The sequence below is a fragment of the Lissotriton vulgaris genome, chromosome 10 (genome assembly GCF_964263255.1).
Source record: "Lissotriton vulgaris chromosome 10, aLisVul1.2, whole genome shotgun sequence".
In the NCBI taxonomy this organism is placed as follows: Eukaryota; Metazoa; Chordata; class Amphibia; order Caudata; family Salamandridae; genus Lissotriton; species Lissotriton vulgaris.
The window spans coordinates 672,731,026-672,755,229 of record NC_141698.1 but is presented as its reverse complement, the minus strand read 5'-3'; positions in this window follow the sequence as shown (position 1 = coordinate 672,755,229).

The following is a 24,204-nucleotide window of genomic DNA, read 5'->3' as shown; positions in this document are numbered from 1 at the left end:
GTTCGGAACACTACGGGGGAGGGAAATAGCGGTGTTGGTTCAGGTCGACGGCCTTGGGGAGGCCGGGTTGGGCGAGTGGACGTAACAGGCAGGGGCCTGTGGGGGTGGTCGTCCTTACCCCGCTGAAGTTCTTGTGCCCTGCTATAGGCAGACGCTATCTCTATAGCAGTCTCAAGGGTGAGGCGGGAGTGCTGCCTCACCCAGCGTTGGGTAGCCGGGTGTAAGGAGTTAAGGAACTGTTCCAGATAGATCTTCTCCAGAATATTCTCCTTGGTAGAGGTTTCGGGTCGCAACCATCGGTTGGCGAGATCGCGGATCCGAAAGGAGAGTGCTCTCGGGTTCTCTTGGGGCTTTTCCCTGGCCTGGCGAAGTTTCACCCTGTAAGTATCATCGTCAATGCCAAGGCGTTCTAGGATGCACCTTTTAATGTCAGCATAGGGAGTGTTTCCCTGGATATTGGCCTGTTGGTAGGCCGCTTGGAGGTCACCGGTGAGGAGTGGACCTAAATACTGTCCCCACCGATCAGCAGGCCAGTTGGCGGCTTGAGCAATCCTCTCAAAGTTTGTGAAAAAATAGTCCGGATCTTCTCCAGGGACATATTTCTGAAGAACGACAGAGGGAAGAGAGGTCGTCGGTCTTTGTTGGCCCAGGGCGTCTGCTAGCTTTGTCATGGTATCTTCATGGGTCGCCCCCTGGCCTTTCAGAACATCGTGGAGCTGACCTCTGTCGTCTTCGGCAGTCTTCATGAACTGCTCCATAAGTTTCCCGAATTGTTCTTGGGACTCTGCCATTTTCTTTATTACGGCCTCCATACCTCCAGCAGATCCCACTTCTGACACCAAATGTCGTGGAGTGAGTGTAGCGGGCCGGAAAAGCAGGCGAGGAGGCCGTATGTAGTGGGCAATATTCGGTCTTTATTGTAGATTTACAGTACAGATAGTCCCAACAGGTCGAGGGTGTGGCACCAGGCGATGAACAGAGAGGCGCTGCTTCTTCCTCTTCTTGATGTCCGCAGATGGTCCGGGTAGGTTCCGATGACGGGGAGACTCCCAGGAGGACCGGAAGAGAGGAAACAAACAAAGGACCGTTAGTCTGATCGAGTCGACAGCGAGACTCAACTGTACACCTTCACCCAGGTAGTGCAAGAGCGGGGTCGGAAACGGACAGTGGGGGAAGGAAGGTACCGGGAATAAGGAACACAGGTTTGGGTAATAGAGAGGGTGCAGGGGTGGGGTGTGCGAGTAACGAAAGGGCTTTATACAGTGAGGTGCTATATACGTATAATACAGTGCAAGGGTAGTGAGACTATGTAGAGAGGGTATATATACAGGGACTTTAACACAAACTCCTAGTGAGTAGGGATAAAGGAGGCAAAAGGCACTCACGCGGTCCGCCGTAACTCTCCAGTGAGTTACGGCCGCTCTCCAGCCACCTCCAAGGGACTCCACCACTCCTCTGTCCACACTTCTTCCTCGCACGTCTGGTCACCTTCTCCGTCTCCAGCCAGAGGGTCCTGCCACGAAACTCCGACGCCTTGTTGTGCTGAATCCGGGCTTTTATCCTGTGCTGACTCTGCCAGGGGGGCGGGACTTCCGGGGTCAGCTGGATATGGTTCCTCCCTTCCTGTCGCTCGGGTTGGCTCCTGTGGGAGAGAGAAGGGCGGGGTTTCGTTGGTGATGGAGTTTGCTCGGCGTCCTGTTTCGGTGCTGGCGTTTCGGCGAGGTAAACTCAGTCCCGGGGGTGTCGGACAAGGCATGATAGGGGGAATTGGGTCCTCAGATAGGGTTTTACGGGCCGTTCCATCACAGTCACCCAGTTGCTTGCAGTATTCTAGTACCAAATCATCAGATATGCTTATCAGTTTGTATCCTGGCACTCATGCTTGCCGCATTGCTCTTCCCATCAGTATCTCATGTGGACTCAAGCCTGTGTTCCGGTCTGGAATACTTCTGAGCCCCATCAAAACAAGTGGCAAAGCATCTGGCCATTCCATTTGAGTAGATTCACACATTTTTCCCAATATTGACTTGATAGTGCCATTCAGTTGTTCTACCACTCCAGAAGCCTCTGGGCGATATGCACAGTGCAATTTTTGCATAATTTTGAACTCTTCATTTGTCCTAATATTTTGTCCTAATATTTTGCTATGGAAATGCCCACCTCTGTCTGTTTCAATTGTGACTGGAAATCCGTACCGTGGTATCAGTTCGCTAAGTAACAGTTTGGCTACAGTTAAGCTATCATTTCTGCGAGCAAGGTAAGCTTCCACCCACTTTGAAAATAGGCAGACAATGACGAGGACGTACTTCATTCCTCGACAAGGGGGTAACTGAATCAAGTCAAGTTAGCTCCTATGTGTAGGAACCTTGGTACTACTTGCAGTTCCGTTGCTCTGCGCATTATATGCTCAAGCCCACTAACATGGATATCAATAGCGACAGCTAAATATATTAACTGGGCATGGGCAATCCGTCAGAGATTGCTAGTCAATTAACTATTCTCTGGGTGATCAGGCAGAGACTGCTAGTTATTTAACTATTCTCTGCCTGAAAAATTTGTTTTTATAAAATTTTCTTTCGTTTTTAGATTAATAATGAACTTGATAGATATTCAGAGACTGCTAGTTATTTGACTATTCTCTGTATGTAAAATGTTCTTTTAAAATTGTCACCGCTCGCTTTTTAAATTGTATATATTCTTTTTAATGTATAAACCAAACCTCTGATGAATTCTTTTAAAAATTTTTGTAAATACTGCGAGACTTTGTTCTAACCAAATGTATTGTATGTATTTAGTAGTGCTTTGTAAATGTGTCTGATTGTAGATTTAATTCTATTTTAATACTGTCAATATTTTGTGTATGTTTGCTTTTATGAGTATACACTCGAATAAAGCACTTTTGAATTGAATTGAATCAAGTCAAGTTGTAATCGTATGAAAGGGCCTTCTGCCTTTCCAATCTTTCCTGGCAAAACTACAGCTTTCTTTCCGGGATTGAATTGTTGACAACCCAGGCACCTTTGCCAGAGTGCCTCTGCTATGTTCCTGAATTTCGAGTTGAACCATGTCTGTCTAAAGATGCGTATCATAGCATCTCTTCCCAAATGTGTGTCTCCATGTATCAATCTAGCCATGGGAGCAAGCAGACATTCCGGCAACACAGGCATACCATCAAGGTAAACAATTACACCATCTTCACTCCTTCCCTGACAACCACATTTTCTCCATCTTTCCCTTTCTTTTGGTTCTGCTGCATTCTGCAAATCTCTCACTTCTTCCCGTGTTTTTATTCCTTCAAGCATCAGAAGTTGGCAGCTGTTTCCGTTTACTCCCATCTTTTAATTAATAGCCATTTTGTATTTTGCACAATGTTGGGCCAATTGGTCAGCATATCGATTACCTGCTGTCACTTTGTCATTGCCAGATTTGTGAGCAGCACACTTGACCACTGCCAATTCTTTTAGTAACTGGATTGCTTCCAGTAACTCTTGTACATAATTTCCATTTCTGATAGGAGTACCTGAAGATGTCAGAAACTCCCTTTGCAACCATAATTGGCAAAGCCATGCACAACACCATAACCATACTGGCTATCAGTGTATATGGTTATTTTCATGTTCCTTCCAAATTTACAGGCTTTTGCCAATGCAACCAATTCAGCTTTTTGTGCAGACTTGACTCCATGCAAATAGGATGCTTCCACTGGACCTCCCAAAGTACATACTGCATAAGCAGCACTTAAGCCTCCGTCCTCATGTCTCATGCATGAGCCATCTACAAACAGCTCATAATCTTCGTCAGTTAGGGGCACTTCCTTTATGTCTGGGCGTGGTTTTGTGCTATACTCAGTCAGATCAAGGCAGTCATGCTCAACTTCTCCTTTCACTTCTGCTGTGGGTGAATTTGGTAGTAGGGTAGCTGGATTCAAAATATTACATAGGGCAATGGGTACATTTCCTGCACCTACAAGAATTCTCTCATACTTAGTCAGCCGACTAGGTGTGAGATACTGAGTTTTGGTTCTGGTCAATAAAATTACACCTGCATGTGGAATATACACAGTTACAGGATGTCCCATAATAATTGATTCACTTTGTTCAAGACTCATTCAAGTTGCAGCTACTGCTTTCAGGCATCCAGGTAATCCAGCAGCCACTGGATCCAAAGTAGAGGAAAAATATGCTACTGAACGTCTAGTTAAATCATGAATTTGAGTCAGGACTGAAAGTGCACAATTGTCTTGTGTGTCACAAAACAGTGAAAACTCCTTTGAATAGTCAGGCATTCCAAATGCGGGAGCTGTACACAGACATTCCCATAATTTCATAAAAGCTGACATGCTTTCGTCATTCCACTCCACTGGGTCTTCAGCTCCTTTCTTTGTCATTTTTATCAATGGTCTTGCTAGGACTGCAAATCCCACAATCCACTGCCTACAGTATCTTACAACTCCAAGAAACATTCTGATTTCTTTCTGGGTTTTGGGCAGTTCCATGTTTCGAATTATTCTAATACTTTCTGTGGTAACCTTCCTGATATCTCTCTCTATCTGGTGCCCCAGATATTTAGCTGAGGAGGTACAGAACTGTAGTTTGTCTGGTGACACTTTATGTCCCCTTTCACCTAAATAGTTCAGTAAGGCAATCGTGTCAACAACACAGTCTCTCCTACTTTTAGACGCCACTAAGAGGTCGTCTATGTATTGCACCAGGACTGATTCTCCAGGCAATACCAAGGATTCAAGTAATTTTTTCAGAATTTGATTAAAAATCGAAGGACTCTCCGTGTACCCCTGAGGAACACGATTCCAGACGTAAACATGACTGTCAAATTCAAATGAGAAAATACATTTGCTGTCTGGATGCAATGGAATTGAAAAGAATGCATGGCACAAATCAATGACAGTAAACCATCCAGCATTCCACAGTATTTGGTACAAGATCACTGCAGGGTTTGGCACAATAGGACAGCAAGGAACAACGATCTTATTAACCTTGAGCAGGTCCTGTACTACCCTGTACTTACCACTTGGTTTCTATATTCCGATTATGGGTGAATTACAAGGACTGCTCGACACCTCTTGTATGAATTCTGCTTCCAACAACCTTTTTATTTCAATAGCAACCCCTGCTTTTACTTCTGCACTCATTTTATACTGTCGAGTATTTGGGTAAACTGCATCTACTTTTATGGTTATTTTAATTGGGTCAACATTTGCCATTAATCCTACATCTTTTCCAGTAAAATCCCATACCTCTGGTTTCACTATCTGTTGGAGCTCTTCAAGTAAGTCTTGTAGTGTCAGTCTTTTAATTTCTCAGGTCTTATCAGCATTAATTTATATATTCCGTCTTCATCTGGGGTCTGAATTTCGACACCATTTGGAGTGCAAATGATGGTACAGTTAATTTTGCACAGCAAATCTCGTCCTAGTAGGTTCACAGGACTTGAATCACAGGCAACGAATCTATGCATCTCTTTGAAATTCCCTATTGTAATTTCCATGGGTTCTGTAACTGGGGTACTAATTCATTTATCAGAAACGCCACCTACTTGGATCGCTTCTCCCGATAGGGGTAGGTTTGGAACGTCTGCTGTTCTCACAGTAGAACTGGTAGCACAGAAAGGTGGCGTCATTTCCTTCAATCTTTCCTTCAATGTATGGCCCTGACTGGTCCACCGGCAAGGAGGCGCCAAGCACGCACTCCTTGTCCTCCCCCCTCAGGCACCGTCAGTACGGTTCGTCACAGCGGAATGTATCAATTAACAGAAATTGCAAAGTTTCTGCATTTCTATCCTCCCATCCTTCCCAAACTTCGGTGTCTTCACCCTGTTGTGCTTTGCTCCTATAACTTGGCCTAGGTGCACGAGGCAACTGATTCTGTTTTACCTGTTGCTGGGTCTTTCGTGGTACCTCATTCTGCAATTGTGGATTTAAATCATTAATTTGTACATTATCATTCTGCACAGCCTTACACTTGTCCCTCCAGTGCCCCATCTTTCCGTACCTGTGGCAGGGGAACTTTTTCCTGGCCTCTTCTCTGCTCATTTTTACCCTCGGTTTTCCCCCACTCCCAGGGCTCTGATTCTAAGTATTTGTCATTTTACTTAACTGCTGTTCTTGGTGCTCTGCTAATTTTACCTGTGCCCACATGACTTTTTCTTTTGACTCTTTTTGTTTATTTTCTAGCTCATCTTCACAGAATTTAGCATATTTAATGACTTAATCAATTGGTTTAACTTGCCAACAGATTTTATTGTCTTTGATCCACTGTGAGATTTCAGGCCTTAACCCTAACACAAATCGATAAATAAAGTGGCTCATGTCTTTTATTTCAATATTGTCCAGGCCACTATACGTTTTGAACACTTGTAACAGACGCTCATAATATGAATGTACAGTTTCATCTCGATTCTGAGTAGTTCTATCTAGTCGGGTCCAGTCTGTCTCCTTTGCATCCACCTTTCCTTTTAGGTACAACATCACCTGATTGTACTTTCTCATGACATCTTCGGAAGGAGCCCTTGTCTTTGGGTCTCTAGGGTGTTCCTCATTTGGCCAATCAACAGCAATTTTACATTCTGTCCACAGATCTACAGGCACTACAATGTCAAAGAAACCATCTAAGTCTTTCAGGAGGCATTTTGAAACTTTCACAAATCTCTCGACCTGTCTGTACCACTCTACAGGTTTTTCTCGCAATTTTGGGAAGTCATTTGTAAATGATACAATATCTTGTCTGGACCATGGCACATGAACATATCCTCCACCTGGTACTTCTTGCATGGGACATATCATTTTTCTACCTTTTCTGCCTCTTTTAAGACATATTCTGAAGCCAATTGTCTTGATCGCACTTCCTCCTTTTTCTTTGCCCATCTTGCTTTCCATTTCTCTAGTTCACCCCATTTTTGCATTACATTTATCAGCTCTCTGATCTGGACCTTTTTCCCTGACACATTCATGTTTTCTAAATCTTTGCCGGAAAATTCTACTCGAAAAGGTTTCTGCAACACTTTAGATTTGCCAATGTCAATTCCCATGCTAGCTGCCATATCCATTATTTTTTTGTGAAACACCTTTGTATTTCTAGTGATGCTTTTACACACAAACAGCAATTCGTCTTCACTAAGGGTATTTCATCTTTCTAATACCACATTTCCCGACATCAATTCTTCTATTTCAAGTCTTAATTTATATAAGTCTAATGGCTTGGGCTGTATTTTTTGTCTCTCTATTTCTCGGGTCCATCTCTCTATTTCTTAAGGAGTTACTACAGTGGCACTTCTCGTACCTGATGAAGTCTCTATCTGTACTTTCCTTGTGGGTACAGGTATTGTTTTTCTCATGGAACCACTTTCAGGCTCTCCTATTTGTAAATACATTAAGGAAATTACTGATTCACATTCACTTGCCTGATCATCTACTATTAGGGGTTCTTTTCTTGGCTGTACTACTGATGTAGTTATAACTGGAGCATTCGGACTAGCTTGTTTATCTCCGTACAATGGAACAACTGGGCCAATGGTTACTGGAATTGTCAAAGCATCAGGACTTGTATTTAACTGTGATATCTTCTGAATTAATTCACTTCTATGTTTATTAAAAGCTTCCTTTTCTCTTTTTTGTAATACCCTCTTGATGGAGGTCTCATGAATCACTTGTGGAATTAAAGGTGGCTTAAAAAACAGGGCAGTCGGATTTGATGTGCTTGACCCCTCATTACAGGGAGGCCTAAAATGGGTTATTTGGGTTTACTATTCTCGTTTCTTCACTATACGGTGGTGGATTTTTCATTAATGAAACCTCCAGATAATCATCATCAGAATCACCAGTATTCAATAAATGTCTAGTTTTCTCAGTTCTTTTACCTCCCACGGGCTCCTCTACCGTTAGGACTGGGTACAGTCCTTCCACTAGCATATTCTGTCTCCATTCTTTCATTCTTTTTTCTTTGGTTCCTCTTTTAACTTTACGGGTAAAACTTACTTAACCCTTTGTCAATTCTTGGTCTGTCCCACTCAAAAGCTTCTATTTCCCATTCCTCTAATGCCTCATATTGTGTCAATCTAGGTCTGGCATGTAAATCATTCATTCGGGTTCTCAAGTTGAACAAAATTCTTCTGTTAAAGGTACTTTCTAAAGTGAATGCTAAAATTCCATCATCTTTGGTATATTCCACCCAGTTCTCTAACCATACACAAGAATGGTAACCTTTATCAAACATCATGAAAGATGCGGGAGTGTTTGGTGGGGGAATAATAGCTCCTTCTCTAGTTTTAATGGGCTTGTCTTTCTTGAAGTAATTCTTAACGTTGTCTACGAAAGTCATTTTTTTCTTGCTTCCGAACATTTTGCGAGGTCTACCTCGTATCGCCTGTTCTCTTGCAAACCCCTGGTATGTGGGATCAGGTCTAATCTCTGGAAAAGTTGGATACCACATATACTTTCTACAAGTTTTCCTTTGTTTACAAAATCACTTCCAATACTAGCGCGTCTTATTTTTCTCGACAACCAATCAACACTGTGGTTACAAGTAATTTTTAACCAATGGATGCGCGGCTTTTCCCCGTAAGTCAAGTTCTCACACTCCTGCGCTCACCCCTCCTTTACAATACTATCACAGCTACACGCTCGCTGTTTCAACCAATACCAGCGCAGCACTGAGTGACGTCAGCGCAGCTCCGCAACTGACTCCCTCCTTCACAAGGTAACTGAAATTCAATTTCTTCTTTTGAAGTGCAAGTGCTTTATTTAATTTACAAGGTAAAACATGTGCCACTGTACTTGAGTGTCTAGAAAGGAAAGATTTATTTCACTGCAAGTAAACCTCTTCTGTCTACTTTTCATATACTGCAGATAGATCCCTTCTGCCTATCGTTTACACATGCATTAGAGAACCTGCTACTCCCTCGACTCATCCACTCTGGGATATATACTAAGTCTAAAGTTTTATCAGCGAACCCTTTTGCTATCAATCAAGCTCCGACGAACCTGCTACTCCATCCGTGTGACCCTTACTAGGTTATATCACAATAGAAGTTTTGCTAGCGAACTCGTTGCTATCATTTATTCAATCATTCGTACAGAAAACCCTAATTAGTGCTTCCAGTTCTACCCAACCATGCACTCATTTTCCTCGAGCCACTGACCTTACTGCGATGTGGCTTCTATTTACCAGCCGATATTCTGCCCCCGGGGATTCCAGACAAAACATATACCAGGTACGCACAATTTTAGTTAGTACATAAACTTCAATATAGCAGCATCAAAATAAACATTTCAAACAGAGCACATTTGATTGATCAATAAAATATTAATTTTAACCTAATAACTAACTAACTACCTAACTTTAACTAATCCCTAACCATCCTCTGCTTACCAGAAAAGTATACTGATAGAGCGCGCAGGTCACTCAGCTAGGAAATTTTTACTAATACTCACCTGGGTCCATACTTTCAAATCTACACACCTTAATCATTTAACTTTTGGTAACTCACACACTACTATCAGTATATCTTGTGATTCTATACTCCTAATTCCGATATCTATAACCTAGCAATGTAGATACTAGGAACCTAAACACATTGGATCAGGGAGTTGAGTTATAAGCTAGGTACTCGAGAAACATTCATAACCTTAGTAAAATATGAAATAACCACAGACTCTGGGTAGGATCAAAGTTTTATCTAGTCATCTCCATCATCATATGTCATGAGCATAAGGTTAAAACAAATTAGACTATCTATAATCAAAACCATAAACAACGTATAGCTATGCAAGAGATAGAGTATGCTAAGCATTTAAGAGCTTTAAACTGGAAGGAAAGGTAAGAACAAGGAACATGCTATATTTAGATAATAATCTTTCGCAACTTTGATTAAAGAAAGGTAAAGAAAGGGAACATACTAAACCCAAAGACTTTCACAATACCAATTGGCAGTTTAAAGAAGAACTTATTGCAATTCAAGAATTACATTTAGCTCAATACTATAGGGTAGGTAAGATTTGGAACATACTATTAAATTCAGCTTATCTCCTAAAAGGGAGGGTAATGAAAAGGAACATATACTAAAATAGAGAACGATTTAGCATTGACTAAAGGTGGGTTGAAAAGTGGAACATGCTAAGGTCAGTAATACATGTATATCTCATTTATCAAGGGACGGGGAAGAAAAGGAGCATATGCAATTAAGCTTTGCAATATTCGAGAATTTTGGAATGCAAATATAGAAAAGCAATCACCCACACAGACTTTATATTTACCTAGGATAGAGTGAAGACCAACCCTGGCCACGGGTCAGTTGAAAAGACGGGAAGAACCCCAAGGACTTAGGTGCCAGTAGGCGAGCAGTTGCAGCTCATGGACAATCAGGACAGGATAACCCCAGAATTTGGATCAGGACCGGTTTCACCAAAGGGTACGACGAACACCTGCTGCTTCGGTTGCAATGCCTGCGCTACCCCCTCTATGCAAGGAATCTGCCAAAACCCGGATTGGGTTCTCGAACTTCCCAGCAAAGTGCTTCGCCACCACTTTCAATTCCCAAAACCCCAAATGGGTTTTTCTCGAACCTTCCAGCAAAGTGCTTCGCAGCTCTCTGCTTTCAGTCACCTATTGAGTGCATTGGGTCAGTGACAGGTCAGCTATTCGGACAAGTCGGAAAAATTCTCTAGCTAAACCTACGCTAGTTATACTGTTTTTTTGGTCAGTGTACCACCCCCCATTGTTGCAAGTGTAAGGATTCCCAATTTTGATTGGACAAAGGAGGAGGACAGGTCATCACACCACCTATTTTCTAAACTTTCTCAGGCTCAATATTAAATTTCTGTACCTGCCCCTTAAATTCCGGTTTCTCATGACATATGCTTTTCAGTTAACAATGGTGAATACAACATAGTATACATTTGTTACAACTGTAGTACAGTTCAGCTTCTTCTAGCTGGGTTGAAGTTCAGGTTCCCAGGAGCATCTCTTCAGTCAATCAGCTCCTTGGCGGGATTTCAAAGGTCATCTGCTCTGGAGACTCGCGGATCTCGCGCAGACTCAGTTTCATTCAAGATTGAGCACAGCCTTACAATAGGCCAAGTTTTTGAAGTGTACATGAAATGGAAAAGAAACAGTTTTAAAACATAGCAAAAAATGTTTTCACTGTATACCAAGAATTTCTGTACTATTCCCATTACTTTATAGTAACTGAAGCATTAGGATTAAATAGAATGGCAAGCTTTGAGCATGTGAGAACAAAGAGCAGCCATCTTAGCTTTATTGCGCATATGCAACTATTTTCCCACCAAGACATTGAATACGTCACGTCACATGGGTATGACCGATGCATGCGCAGTCTAAATTCCCACGTAGTAGCGGCCATTTTAGGTTGCAAGCGTATTAAGGTTAATAAACACATAAGCAAGCTTCACTCGGTCGCCCCGTATAATGGAAAATGTGCAAAATTAGTAAAACGAACATGTTGGTTAGTTTATTAACGTTATTCGAGGTTCATGAATACAAGCAAGTCGCTTAACGTGTGAATCCTTGCTCCATCACAAGGACCTGTGGTTAGAATGCAGGTCCACTAAATGTTGAGTGTGGCCATGACGGGATATGTTTACTACAATAATTTGTCAAGCATGGATCAGGGTCTCTGTCCTTATTTATATTGTGGCGGAAGACATGGTTAAACACAGACCAAAGTTTCAGGTCAATGTAACTGCTTCTTAAACAAGCACAGCAACAAGGAAAGGATAAGGGCTCAAGCTTCTGGAATGGGGGTGATTGGCACCCTCCCCGAGACAGTGACAGTCCAGGGGGTAAATGGCATACACAGCATGCAAGCTGGTTTTGGAAATATGCAGGAAAATGAGCAATCACAATTGCAGAATGAGACATTGGTGATTGAACAGACAGGGCACAGCAACATCTTCTTGCTGATGCAACATTTTTGGCCTTTCAGTATGTTGAATATCTTCATGCCAGTGAAGGCAGCGACAGAGCTAATGTGCTGTTCCTAGTTGTACTTTGTTGATAAATTCTCATGTTGTTCGTTTGCTGCTGATGACTCTGTGCACTCAGACTTGTGTTCACTTTTTTACTTACTGCATTGTTGTAAGGTGTTAAATATATTTCTTTCTATGCAGTGAGGCTTTACAGCATCTCTTTTCTGTAGCTTCACCAGGCTTGAGTCCACAATCCTCTGTGCCTTCGTGGTACTGTGTTGTTTCCTTATATATCCCTCATTTTCTCTGTTTAGGGAATCTAAGATTATGTCTTTTTCACAGTTTCTGGCCTGAAGTTAACTGAAAGGTAGGGTGATATTTGAAGTACCCATCCATTTTTATCTTGGTCTGTACAGAATTTTGTTGTAGATCATTGTCTGTGGTAAGTAGGTGCACGGAATGTGAGCGGAAGCATATTCTGGTGAACGTGGTAAAAACTAAGGGGTATATTTACAAGGTGCTTGTGCCACTGTTGCATCATTTGTTTTTACGCAGTCTCAGCGTATTCAGTGATCCACATTGCCCTGTATTTACAAACTGATAGATTGGACCCAATGTGTCAGTTTCTGTAGGCCTGCTTCACTTTATACCTGCGCTGGAGCCGGCTGCACCACGCAGTCTATGGTACTTGCAGGGTAGGCATTCCCCTGTAAAAAACCACCTAGATCTGACGCAGTGAAATTTACAAGTTCTCACTGCATTCCTCTAAGCCTTGAATGCGTCAAAAATACTCTGCCTCTTCAAAGCAGGCGTAGGAATTGATGCAGTGACTTTATAATGGCAATCACCTCTGTTTTTTGACGCCTAGCTGTAGTTGCGTCAGTCTTATGACCAACTACAGCAATTTGCCACTTTGGTGCACACAGATGTGTCAGTATTTGTAACGCATCCATGGATCCTTGTCCCATGCAGCCCTGTATTGTAAATACAGCGCATCTATGAGGTCGTAAGGGTATCTGACGAAGGCACAAGAAATTTGACGCATCAAGCCGATATATATGCTCCAGACTGTGTCTGGAGGGGAAGGTCTATTTTAATCACACAGTCACTCTGAGCATACGCCGCATTCACAAGACCTTCCCATTTTTACTACATAGATGCACCATGCAAGGGCTAAATCTACAGGTCCTAGTTGTGCACTTGTGCACTTTTTTGTTAAACTCAAACCATGTTCACAGCAGCGATCTGTCTGACATGATTATTGTTAAAAGATGCTGTGACACAGTGCTCAGCCAGGGGCTGGAGGGGTGGGCATGTTCTCCATGCAGGCTGTATTTCAGCCTGCATGGAGAATAGGGAAGTGCCCATGACTGGTTTGGGCAGTGAGCAGTGGGCTTTGAGTATCACTGATAAAGTTGATCAAGAAGCCTATCTTGTATCAGAAGATAACACAGAAAAATATAAGACCAGAAAAAAATAGGCATTGAGGGATACACACAAAAATAGGGAAATGAATTATTGACAAAGGACACTAGAACTGTAGTGGATGGCCTTTCCACTTCAAAAACAAGGGAGGATGCAAAAAAGTTTTTTTTTAATATTGATGTTGATATTTCCATGAAAAGTGGTTTTGATGGGTTCAGCATTCATGTATTAAAATAGATATCAAATGAAAGGCATGGACCATAATATAATAAAACGAAGGCTAAATTAGTTCTGGGAAAATAATCTAGTGATGAAGAGACTGACGATTTTGTTGCGATCCAGCGATTCCACAGGAATGAAATATCTCTAATTTTAAGGATAATGGGAATTGATTTGACATGTTCAACAATGGACAACATAATAGTACTGACATTATTAGCAGTTATACCCAGGTACTTTTAAGGTTTATGGGTTCCTCCTATTGTGTGGATTGTTTGTGTTATTAATAGCACTAATGAGAGCATTCCTCAAATTAATCTAATAGAGATAGGGTACTTCAAAGCGTGTTCTCAGAAAGGTATGAACAATCTGATCAACAAGAGCTACAATTTAATTGGACTTGCTGGTGATACCTTTGGGTACTAAGACTGGTGATCTCACCAATGGTTCTTTGTAGTCTTAGACTGCTTCCCCTGGCCATCCCTGCTACATTTAATCACATCAATTGTAAGCAACCAAATGGTCTGGAAAGGTTAGAAAGCAAGAATACCCTTGACATACTTAAAACAGAATAAAAATGTGTCTTGAATTTGTCCACCTTCTAGAAATGCCATCGCGTGTTTATATTGCTACATCAAAGGCAGTGATGTAAACATGTAACTGTAAGGGTACTTACTCTGGGTTCAGACTACAAGTGGAAATATGTTATGTTATGTTATGTTAGAGGCTGATTTATAGAGCGCACAGCTACTCATTGGGGCCGATTCCGATCCTGGAAAAAGCGCTCCAATTTGCTGAACGGAGCGTATTTCCCGTACGTTTCGTACACCAACGTCCCCGTACGACCCTGCAAGTACGATCGTAACCCAAAGCGCCACTCGGTATGACTCATATCAAACACCATACAAATCGAAAGTACATTCGGATTCCATGCGGGTGACGCGGTACGCCACGTCCGGACATAAATAGGCCGACCTTACCGAACCAGGAAGTACGATCGTGTTGACAACTCTCCGTACGGCCCTTTTGCTACGAGAGCTTGAAACAGCCGTAAAAGCTGAGTTCGGCCTGACCCGCACCCCGGTACGCGACATACACGACATGAACCCCATCGACCGTGTCATCCCAGCCCTGTACGCCTACCACCTCGTATATCGAAACCGACGACATCGCAGACGGTGAGTACAACCTACCACCAATACAGAACTATACCTGTACGGTGTGCCACACGCGCACATCACCATAGCAAACATGATATACGTGCCGCACACACGTCTGTGATGTCGGGGTACGGTGCGCCATACGCCAGAGTGTATCACCATTGCAATAGTGATATGTGCCGCACACACCTCTGTAATGCCGGGGTACGGTGCGCCATACGCCAGAGCGTATCACCATTGCAATACGTGCCACACACACCTCTGTAATAACCGGGTACGGTGCGCCATACGTTAGAGCGTATCACCATTGCAATAGTGTTACGTACCGCACACACCTCTGTAATGTAGGCGTACGGTGCGTCACATCTGAGTGTTGGGTGTATATGTCTCCCAGCAGTGCCCAGACATAGAAGGGGTGTGTCTATATGTCTCCCAGCAGTGCCCAGACATAGGAGGGGTGTGTGGATATGTCTCCCAGCCGTGCCCAGCCATTGGAGGGGTGGGTGCAGAGGACTCCCAGCAGTGCCCAGATATAGGAGGGGTGTGTGGATATGTCTCCCAGCAGTGCCCAGACATAGGAGGGGTGGCTGGATATGTCTCCCAGCAGTGCCCAGACATAGGAGGGGTGTGTGGATATGTCTCCCAGCAGTGCCCAGACATGACAGGGGTGGGTGCAGAGGACTCCCAGCAGTGCCCAGACATAGACATAGACTTGAGTGATTTTAATAAAGTTGTTTTTGAACACAAAAAATGTACTGAAAGTTTTTTAGTTAAATGTCTCTGTATCAACACATTGTTTTGATGGTTGCAAAAATATCAAACATATAATCCAATGCATTTCATCAAATTTGCTTATCCCAATGCATTTCGGGCTGTCCCTCAGCCCTTCATCAGGGGATTACTCTACAGGAAGAAAAAGAAAGAAATGGCTTGCAGCCTAAAGCTGAAATGATAATGGTACTATACATGCTAGGGTGGCAGCATGCTCAGAGGGGATTAAGAGTACCAGAGTGTGAATTGACTATTATAGCTATGGGAGTTTTATGCATGCTTCATGGGTGAAATTAATGCTGCGGAGTGATTGAAAATAAAAGTGGTGGAAAGGATGCAAGTGCACAAGGGTGAAGTTAATACAAAGAAGTAATTTGTAGATAACAACCGACTGCGGGTGTGGCGGAAGAGATATGCGAGCGCGCATGATGTCGATGCTAAAAAAAGATTATGAAAATGAACCCGGTGTTCGGTTTTGCATGCAGCTGGTGAAAATAAAACCATGAACCCAAGTGTCTAACAAGCAGGAATGCTAATACGTCGATAACTCACTGATACCCTGCAGCTCTGGGTCCGAAGACCTGTAAGTACACACAAGTGTAAGCAGGTGGTTAGCACTCGGTAAATAACACGGTAAATATGTAGAGCTTGTCCTCAAGACGAGGTACTTACTAGAATGTGATCAAGCTCCGTGTGGTGTTCTAAATGGGTGTCCCTCCGGTAAGCTGGCACTTGGAACCCGGTTGAGTGTGTGTAAGCGTCGCCGCTTTGACGGCTGTTATAAACATTGAGGATGGACGTAAACCACGACTATGGTCGCCATCTTGGAATGGTCAATGTGTTCATTAGTACGCCATGATAGGGTGAATAAAGTTAGGAGCTGATGAGTGCCAGTGTGGTAGCTGTGGTGAACATAGATGATGGACTTAAACTATGGCTGTAGGCGCCATCATTGAGTGGTGAATGTGTTGGTTAGTACGACGCAATGAGGGGAATAAAGTGAACAAGGAATAGAAAAAGTGGTGAGAGGGTAAAACCTTAGATTAAGGTGAACAATATGTTATGAAGCATACAATGCAACAACTTTACAAGAAACAAAGAAACTGTCTTAAGGTGATATACATATTATCAACAATTGAAGGATTATCATAGATAACATAGGAATTCCATCCTATCACTCAACCCGTTTGGTTGCATCGTCGCCATGTAGCGGATCCAGTAATTCTCCCGTTTGAGGAGTGTGTTTTTGTCGTGTCTGGTAGGTTTAATCTGTTCCAAAACCAAATATTTCAATTGGGCCACTGTGTGCTTTTTCTCAAGAAAGTGTTCTGCCACTGTGGATTTAACATTTTTGGTCCGGATATTACTTTTGTGCTCAAGGATTCGTGTTCGAATTTTTCTCTCTGTGTGGCCTATGTAGCATGAGCCACACGGACATTTGAGCATGTAAATGACGTTCGAAGAGTTACATGTGGCGTTGACTTTCAATTTGACTTTGTGTCCTTTCATTGGGTGGTTGGTGAAGTTCCCTGGTATGACATTATTGCAGTTACTGTAATTGTAACATGGCAAGTGTCCCTTGTATGTTTGAGTTTCCGTTAGGTCACTAGGTTTTGTGAGGATTTCTTTGAGATTACGTCCTCTGGTGTAAGCAAAGATGGGTGTTTGTGCACAGATGTTGTGAAAATCTGGTTCTGTGCTCAGTAGTGGCCAATGTTTTAAAATAATTTTCCGGAACTGGTTGCTGGTGACGGTGTATTTGGACACCACTACCATGCGTGTGTTCTCAACTTTGGGTTTGATGCGTGGCAGATCATTGCGATTGGCCTTCTTGCAGCGGGCTGCTGCCTTGTCTAATATCTCCTGAGTGTATCCTCGTGCTTTGAATCATTCCAACATGTGTTTTTGTTGGTTTTCACTCTCCTTAGTGGAGGACACGATGCGTTTGACTCTCAATAGTTGGGAGTATGGCAGATTGATTTTAAGACTGGGTCGGTGGAAACTCTTGTAATGTTATATAGAATTGCGGTCCGTGGGTTTGCGAAAAATGGTAGTAGAAATTTTGCCCTCTTGGCTGTGAATTACTACATCCAAGAAGTGGATGCTTTCTTTGCCATAGTTCCATGTGAATTGAATGCGATTGTTGATGCTGTTCCGATTCTCTAAGAACTCCAGAAGACTGGTGCTGGTCCCTGCCCAAAGAATGAAAATATCGTCAATAAATCTGAGATATAATTTACCATGGGTCTTCCACGCGTGGCTATCCAGGATTTGTGTTTCTTCAAATACTTTCATGAATATATTGGCATAAGATGGAGCTGCACAATTTCCCATGGAAGTACCGCATAGTTGGTGAAACCAGTTATTGTTGACTGAAAAATAGCGGTGGTAAAGCGTAAAAACTAGAAGTTCCATTAAAAACACTTGGAGATCAACGTCCAGAGCGGATCCTGAAAGAACTTTCTCCACAGCCTCAATGCCTAGGTCATGAGGTATGGATGTATACAGTGAACAAACATCTACTGTGCATAGTAGCAATTCTTGTTCATCCAATGAGGCCCATGGACAGACAGATTTGTACATTACCATGTTAGGACTTGGGGGCAGAGTGTGCAACAGAAAGGTGATGGATACAATCCTGACCTGTGTACTGGGTGTGAGTATATGATTGGTACAGAGTCTCCCTCCATCACCACACACTACTGTGACACTCCTCACAGGGGCATCTGTCACCAGATCATACAGTTGCTAGCACATAACATACACTGGCTTTCAAGTGAAGTGGCCCACATGTCCAAAATCCTGGAAAGGCGTAAGCGAATGTGATTGCAAGTGTCAATATTAAAGACAAATGTGCATTGTTGTCACACTCTCAACCACATGGGAAATGTGAATATAGTAGTGTGCACACCAAGACAAAACAGTGTAGCAACATTAATACATACATGGGGCACAAATCTATGTGGAACAATCATCTCTGTGAGCTAAGAACATAGCCTCTAAATCCAACAATGACAGCATGGTCCAGCATCATAGGGTAAGTGCATAGTGATGAGTTCACATCAGAAATTACATACACAGCTCACCACAGACAAGGCTAAACAGGCAGGCCCATCACACCTCCGCTGCACAACCCCCCCCCATCACTGCGTCAATGTGAGTGATACAGCGCAAGTAGTGACCAATGTGTAACAGGGCATCAATAACTGTGCTGCCAAAAAAATAAACATGAGGTCACCTCGTGTGGCTGCCCATCCATATGAGTCGCAAACAAACAGCTACATAATCTTGTGAATATGCACACATGCACTGCCCAGTGTGAGTATGCCCAAGCCAAACATAGTATACATGGACAGTGTGCACATGTAGGCAACACATGAGACATCCAAACTATACCGGGACAAAGGCCACTGAGGCAGACCATTGTTGAACTCCATGTTGAGACCCAGGATCAGTGCAAAAATAATCATGAATGGAAAACACAGTGCACAGGTTGGGGAACAGGTAAGGTACCAACATGTGTCACACACCTCCCTCCAACATGATGATGTGCTAAGCAATATGCATGCTGACACATTGCACCCTAGGAGTACATGCGCAAAGATGAAACAACCAAAGCAGGGTACACATGTGGAGGAGGGGAAGGGATGTAAAAAAGTATCAGCGGAATACGGGGCATTGAAATGAAAATGCTTAAATTGCCTGTCTGACCATACCACCCCAAATGTGGCAGTGTTACCAGGCAACTGAGCATTGCAGGTAGCATGTGACACACATGACAACAAACAGACAAGTACCTACCCCTTCCTTGCTGCTGTCCCTCCTGCAACTGCCTATGGAGGTCCGGAAAAACCACTTCCAGGACCCTGCGCATGTGGGGGGTGAGGCGTCGGCTGCCGCCATGCTTGCGTGGAGGTGACAGCTTCAGCTGCACCCAGGCGATACGGCGGGTCAAGCCACGGATATCCTGCCACCTCTTGCGGATGTTCCTGACCCTCCGGCGAGGGCCCCCCGCACACCTGATAGCCCTGGATATGTCTAGCCAGATCTCCCCCTTCTCATAGATAGTTACCTGTGAGGGAAACAAAGTGGAACAGCATCAGTACATCTGCCCCATTTCCCAAACACACACACTTGCACCACATTGACGATTACAACAGGGCCTAGGATGCTGACAGGACTTGCATCATTGTCCATGTGAAAGTGGCATGTGAGCACACAGCAATGCACTACATGCCTTAGAAAGGCAAAATATCCCATAAAGGGTGCAAAACACTCACTGGGCATGGCACACACTGAACAAGCTATGCAACTACAGGCTGGTGGTCAGCACGTGGCATGCTGTCACATATCACACTACACCTAAGAATCCTCAGCACACCACACATGCACGCCCAGGCACAGATCATTTGCTTGTCAGTGTCAACAGTGTATCCAATCTTCACTTTGCACATTCACACTTTCAAAAGATGTGACACAGGCATCATGTTAACTGTCTGAGTCATGCACACGGTACTGTATACTTGTCACATCAGATGGGTACAGCTGTGGCATACGCCATGCATCACTTTTGCCAAACATCACACACACAATTCGCCTAGTGACAAATAACATTCACACTCTTCAATGTCTATGACTTCTAAGCATGCATTTGTAAAACATACACACAGGTCACGGAACACGTTTGACAACAGTGGGTACATTCATCTGTCACTCTGGAAGGAACACTGTTGCACCTCAATGAAGCATAGCAGACAAACATGCAAGGTGTGTCAAATCACAAAGTGTGATCCACATTGCATTGAATGTCACAGTTAGCACAATGCCGGTAAGCAATACATAGTATTTAACAACATCATTCACTGCATGGGAGATAACACAATGTACACACTTGTCACTCACTCTAAACCACATTGCATCTCTGTTCCATAAATACAAGATGGCTGAAGTGACACTCATACATTCATCACTCACCTGCTCCTCTGGTGTCCCATACAGCTTGCTGTAGTTAGATAGGAGGGCATCCAGCAGGGCCTGTTTCTCCTCCTCACTGAATGCAGGTGTCCTCTCCATGGTTCTTGACATACAGCTCCAGGGACTGCAGTGACAGCAGCAGTGTGGTCCACTCATATGTTGTGCAGGTAAGGGCCCTCTCACAGCCACATGCAGCCTTAAATCAGTGTTGCAGAGGAGCTGGCAGGATCAGGAGTACAGTGTGATAGGCCAGATTACTTTGCATCCTATGTTTCATCCAATACCATTCCAGCAGAAGGCCATGACACACATTTGCATGGTTCAGAAATTGAGCTCTAGCTCCACAACAAATTTTGCAATATTGCATAGTTTTGGCCAACTGAATTTTACTGGACACCTGCAGCACACTCAAATTTGGGTTTCCTTGAATACTAGCCTGCATTTTGGGCATTTGAGTCGTCCCGTAGATGTTCCCTATGTATTTTCTGTGATCCCCACACAAGTACGGTGCGTTTAGCGTCATGAAAGCTACTTATTCTACAGTGAAATGACCCGTACCCGCACACGGACTATAGGGGTACGGGCCGCACCGTTATGTCTCGAATGCAGAAGTGAAACGACCCGTACACGCACATGCACACGCACTATAGGGGTATGTGCTGCACGCATATGTCTCGAATGCAGTAGTGAAACGACCCGTACACGCACACGCACTATAGTGGTACATGCTGCACGCGCATGTCTCGAATGCAGTAGTGAAACGACCCGAACATGCACACGCACTATAGGGGTACGGGCCGTTTGACAAGCTGTAGTGAATGCAGGTGTACGGTGCATTCTCAAGCTCACGCATGGCACTATTACAATAGAGGTACCAGGAAAATACATGGCAGGGATCGCGGTGTAAGGTCACAATGAGGATGTCTAGGTATATATTGGCATGGCATCCTTACGTCAGCAGGCCCTAGGTGTAGCACACAGTGATTTGCACAGGGCATGTGATCAGGTGTAACAGTTGATGTTTGATGAGATGTATAGACATGTGTATTGTGAGGGTGAACTGTGTGGTTAACATTACCTTAACACTAGTCACATTATTTACATCATTAACATGTGATGCACGTCAACACTGGAATGGCACAATATTCAGTGCGGGCATCGTTCACATGATGCCAGGGACTGGGGTCACTGTCTCACTTGTCAAAATGGCGCACAGCATGACCCTGTGTGACAATGTCATGTGTGTGCCATGTGAAATATTAGCCAGGCTTTGTGTCACGTAAACTTAATCTGCTGTTGGTGCATCTATGATGGGTCTGTGCCATGATTTGAAGTCTATCACATATACGCAAACCATGCCACTGGGGCATTGAAACTACTCATGTGTGTGATGGCATCACAGATCATAAGTTCCCCCACAAACAGGTCTGCATTCAGTGAATGGCTGTGGTGTAGTCTTGTCAAAAGCACACCCCTTTCACATTATCACAGATGGCACATGTGAAGTGGGCCATGCAGTCAGCTGTCTGGATGGGTTGTCAACCTTCTTATACAGGTCATGTGACATGTGTCACTGACGTGAGACATTGTCCTGATCACTCAGACCAGCCCAGCAGATCAGTTTTGTGCATGTCATTTTCATTTCACAGACAACAGATGTATCAGTTTTCATGGAGGTGTGCTAGTTATCTGCCATATGTGTCCTTGATGTATGGCACACGCCAGAGTCAATCGTGAATTGATGTATTGAAGCAGTGTTGTTCATGCGATGTACATTGTAATTGTCCTTGGCTGACAGTTGTACACCTTTCCCCCAGAAAATTGTCGTGCAGGGCACCCCCTCTGCCAAGGCCGTTGCCAGACTTGGATGCCATGAGGGAACGTGATTGCTTCCGCCGTTACCCATTCCCCCAGAGATTGATACAGGACTTGATGAACAGGCTGGAAGCACATCTAGAACCACGACACACGTATCCAACTGCGCTGACACCCAAGGTAAAGGTTATGGCAGCCCTACATTTCTTTGCAAAAGGTACGTTCCAATTTACCATAGCAGATGTGGGTGGAATGTCGCAGACCATGTTCAGCCGTGTCCTGCGTGATGACTTGGCTGCTATGTTGAGGCACATTGATGAATTCATCCAGACCAGTTGACCAATGTCAAGGGTGCTTTCTATGCCCTGGGACACATGCCACATGTAATTGGTTCTATTGATGGAACACATGTTTCTCTGGTGCCACCACATGCTGATGAGCAGGCTTACCGCAACAGGAAACATTACCACTCTATAAATGCCCTGGTGGTGTGTCTTGCTAACATGATCATTTCCCATGTCTATGCCCGTTTTCCAGGATCGTGCCACGATGCTTTCATCATGAGGCATAGCAGGGTACCAGAGATGATTCTGAAGCTGCGCAACCACCGGGCATGTCTTGTTGGTGGGTATACTCTGTTTGTCATGTATGTCTCAATTTAAATCATTTATGTGACGGCATCACATTCCACACTCATTGCCATGATGTTCAATTGTAGGAGACGCAGGATATCCCAACATGCCATGGCTCATGACTCCGCTGCGCAACCCCAGAACAGCTGCAGACCAGCAGTACAATAATGCAAATGGGCAGACCAGGAGATTCATTGAGCGTACGTTTGGTCTCCTGAAGACCCGTTTCAGGTGCCTCGACAAGACTGGCGGATCCCTCCCATACTCCCCGCTCAAGGTGTGTGACATCTTCGTCGTGTGCTGCATGCTGCACAACATGGCAGTGGAGGAGGCAGTCCCACTCATCCTGGATCCTGACGATCTTGCACATCCACCCGTTGAGGATGAAGGCCTTGGGCAGGATGCTAGCGATGTGGAGGAGAAGGATGATATCCGTAGTCTGCTCATACGCAACTTCTTCTCATAATGGTGAGTGGTAGGAATGTAGTGTGGGAGCTTGTAACATACTTAGTTACTTACTTATTTGTACTTCTAAAGCGCAACATTCATCCGAGCAGGATATCACGGCGCTAAGATTGAGCAGCAAACTATGAGCAATTACCAGAGGCTAATAGTTATTCTATTTTAGGGAATAGCGCAGTTTTTAATTTTTTCCTGAAAGTGGGATAACAATCCATACATCGTAGATCTATAGGCAGATCATTCCAACAATTGGCGGCTAGGTGCGAAAAGGCACGTCCACCCATCCTAGATCGTTTTACTCGTGTAGTGACTGCTTTGGCTGTGGCTTGTGAACGTAAGTTCCGAGCTACTGCATAAAACTTGATTCTATTCCGCAGAATGTTAGGACCAGTATTATGCAAAGTTTTGTGAGCAATGCATAGCATTTTAAAAGAGGCTCTTTGCCTCATGGGCAGCCAGTGTAACGCTCTCAAGCAGTTTGTAGCAGAATCGTACTTTTTCTTGTCGCAGACAGCTTTGGCTGCCGCGTTCTGGACAAGCTGTTGTTTTGAAAATAGATAGTCCGCCATACCGACACACAGCGAGTTGCCGTAGTCCAGCCTACTAATCAGTAATGACTGGACTAAAATCTGTCTGCATTCAATCGGAATCCAAGGAAAAACGCATTTTAGCATTTTTAATATGGTAAATTCTTTGCCACATATTGTGGTGACATGGTGATTCATAGATAAAGTAGTGTCCATATAGATTCCCAGGTTTCTAGCGGTCAGGGTTGGGTTAGGTGGAGTGCCTAAAGTATTTGGCCACC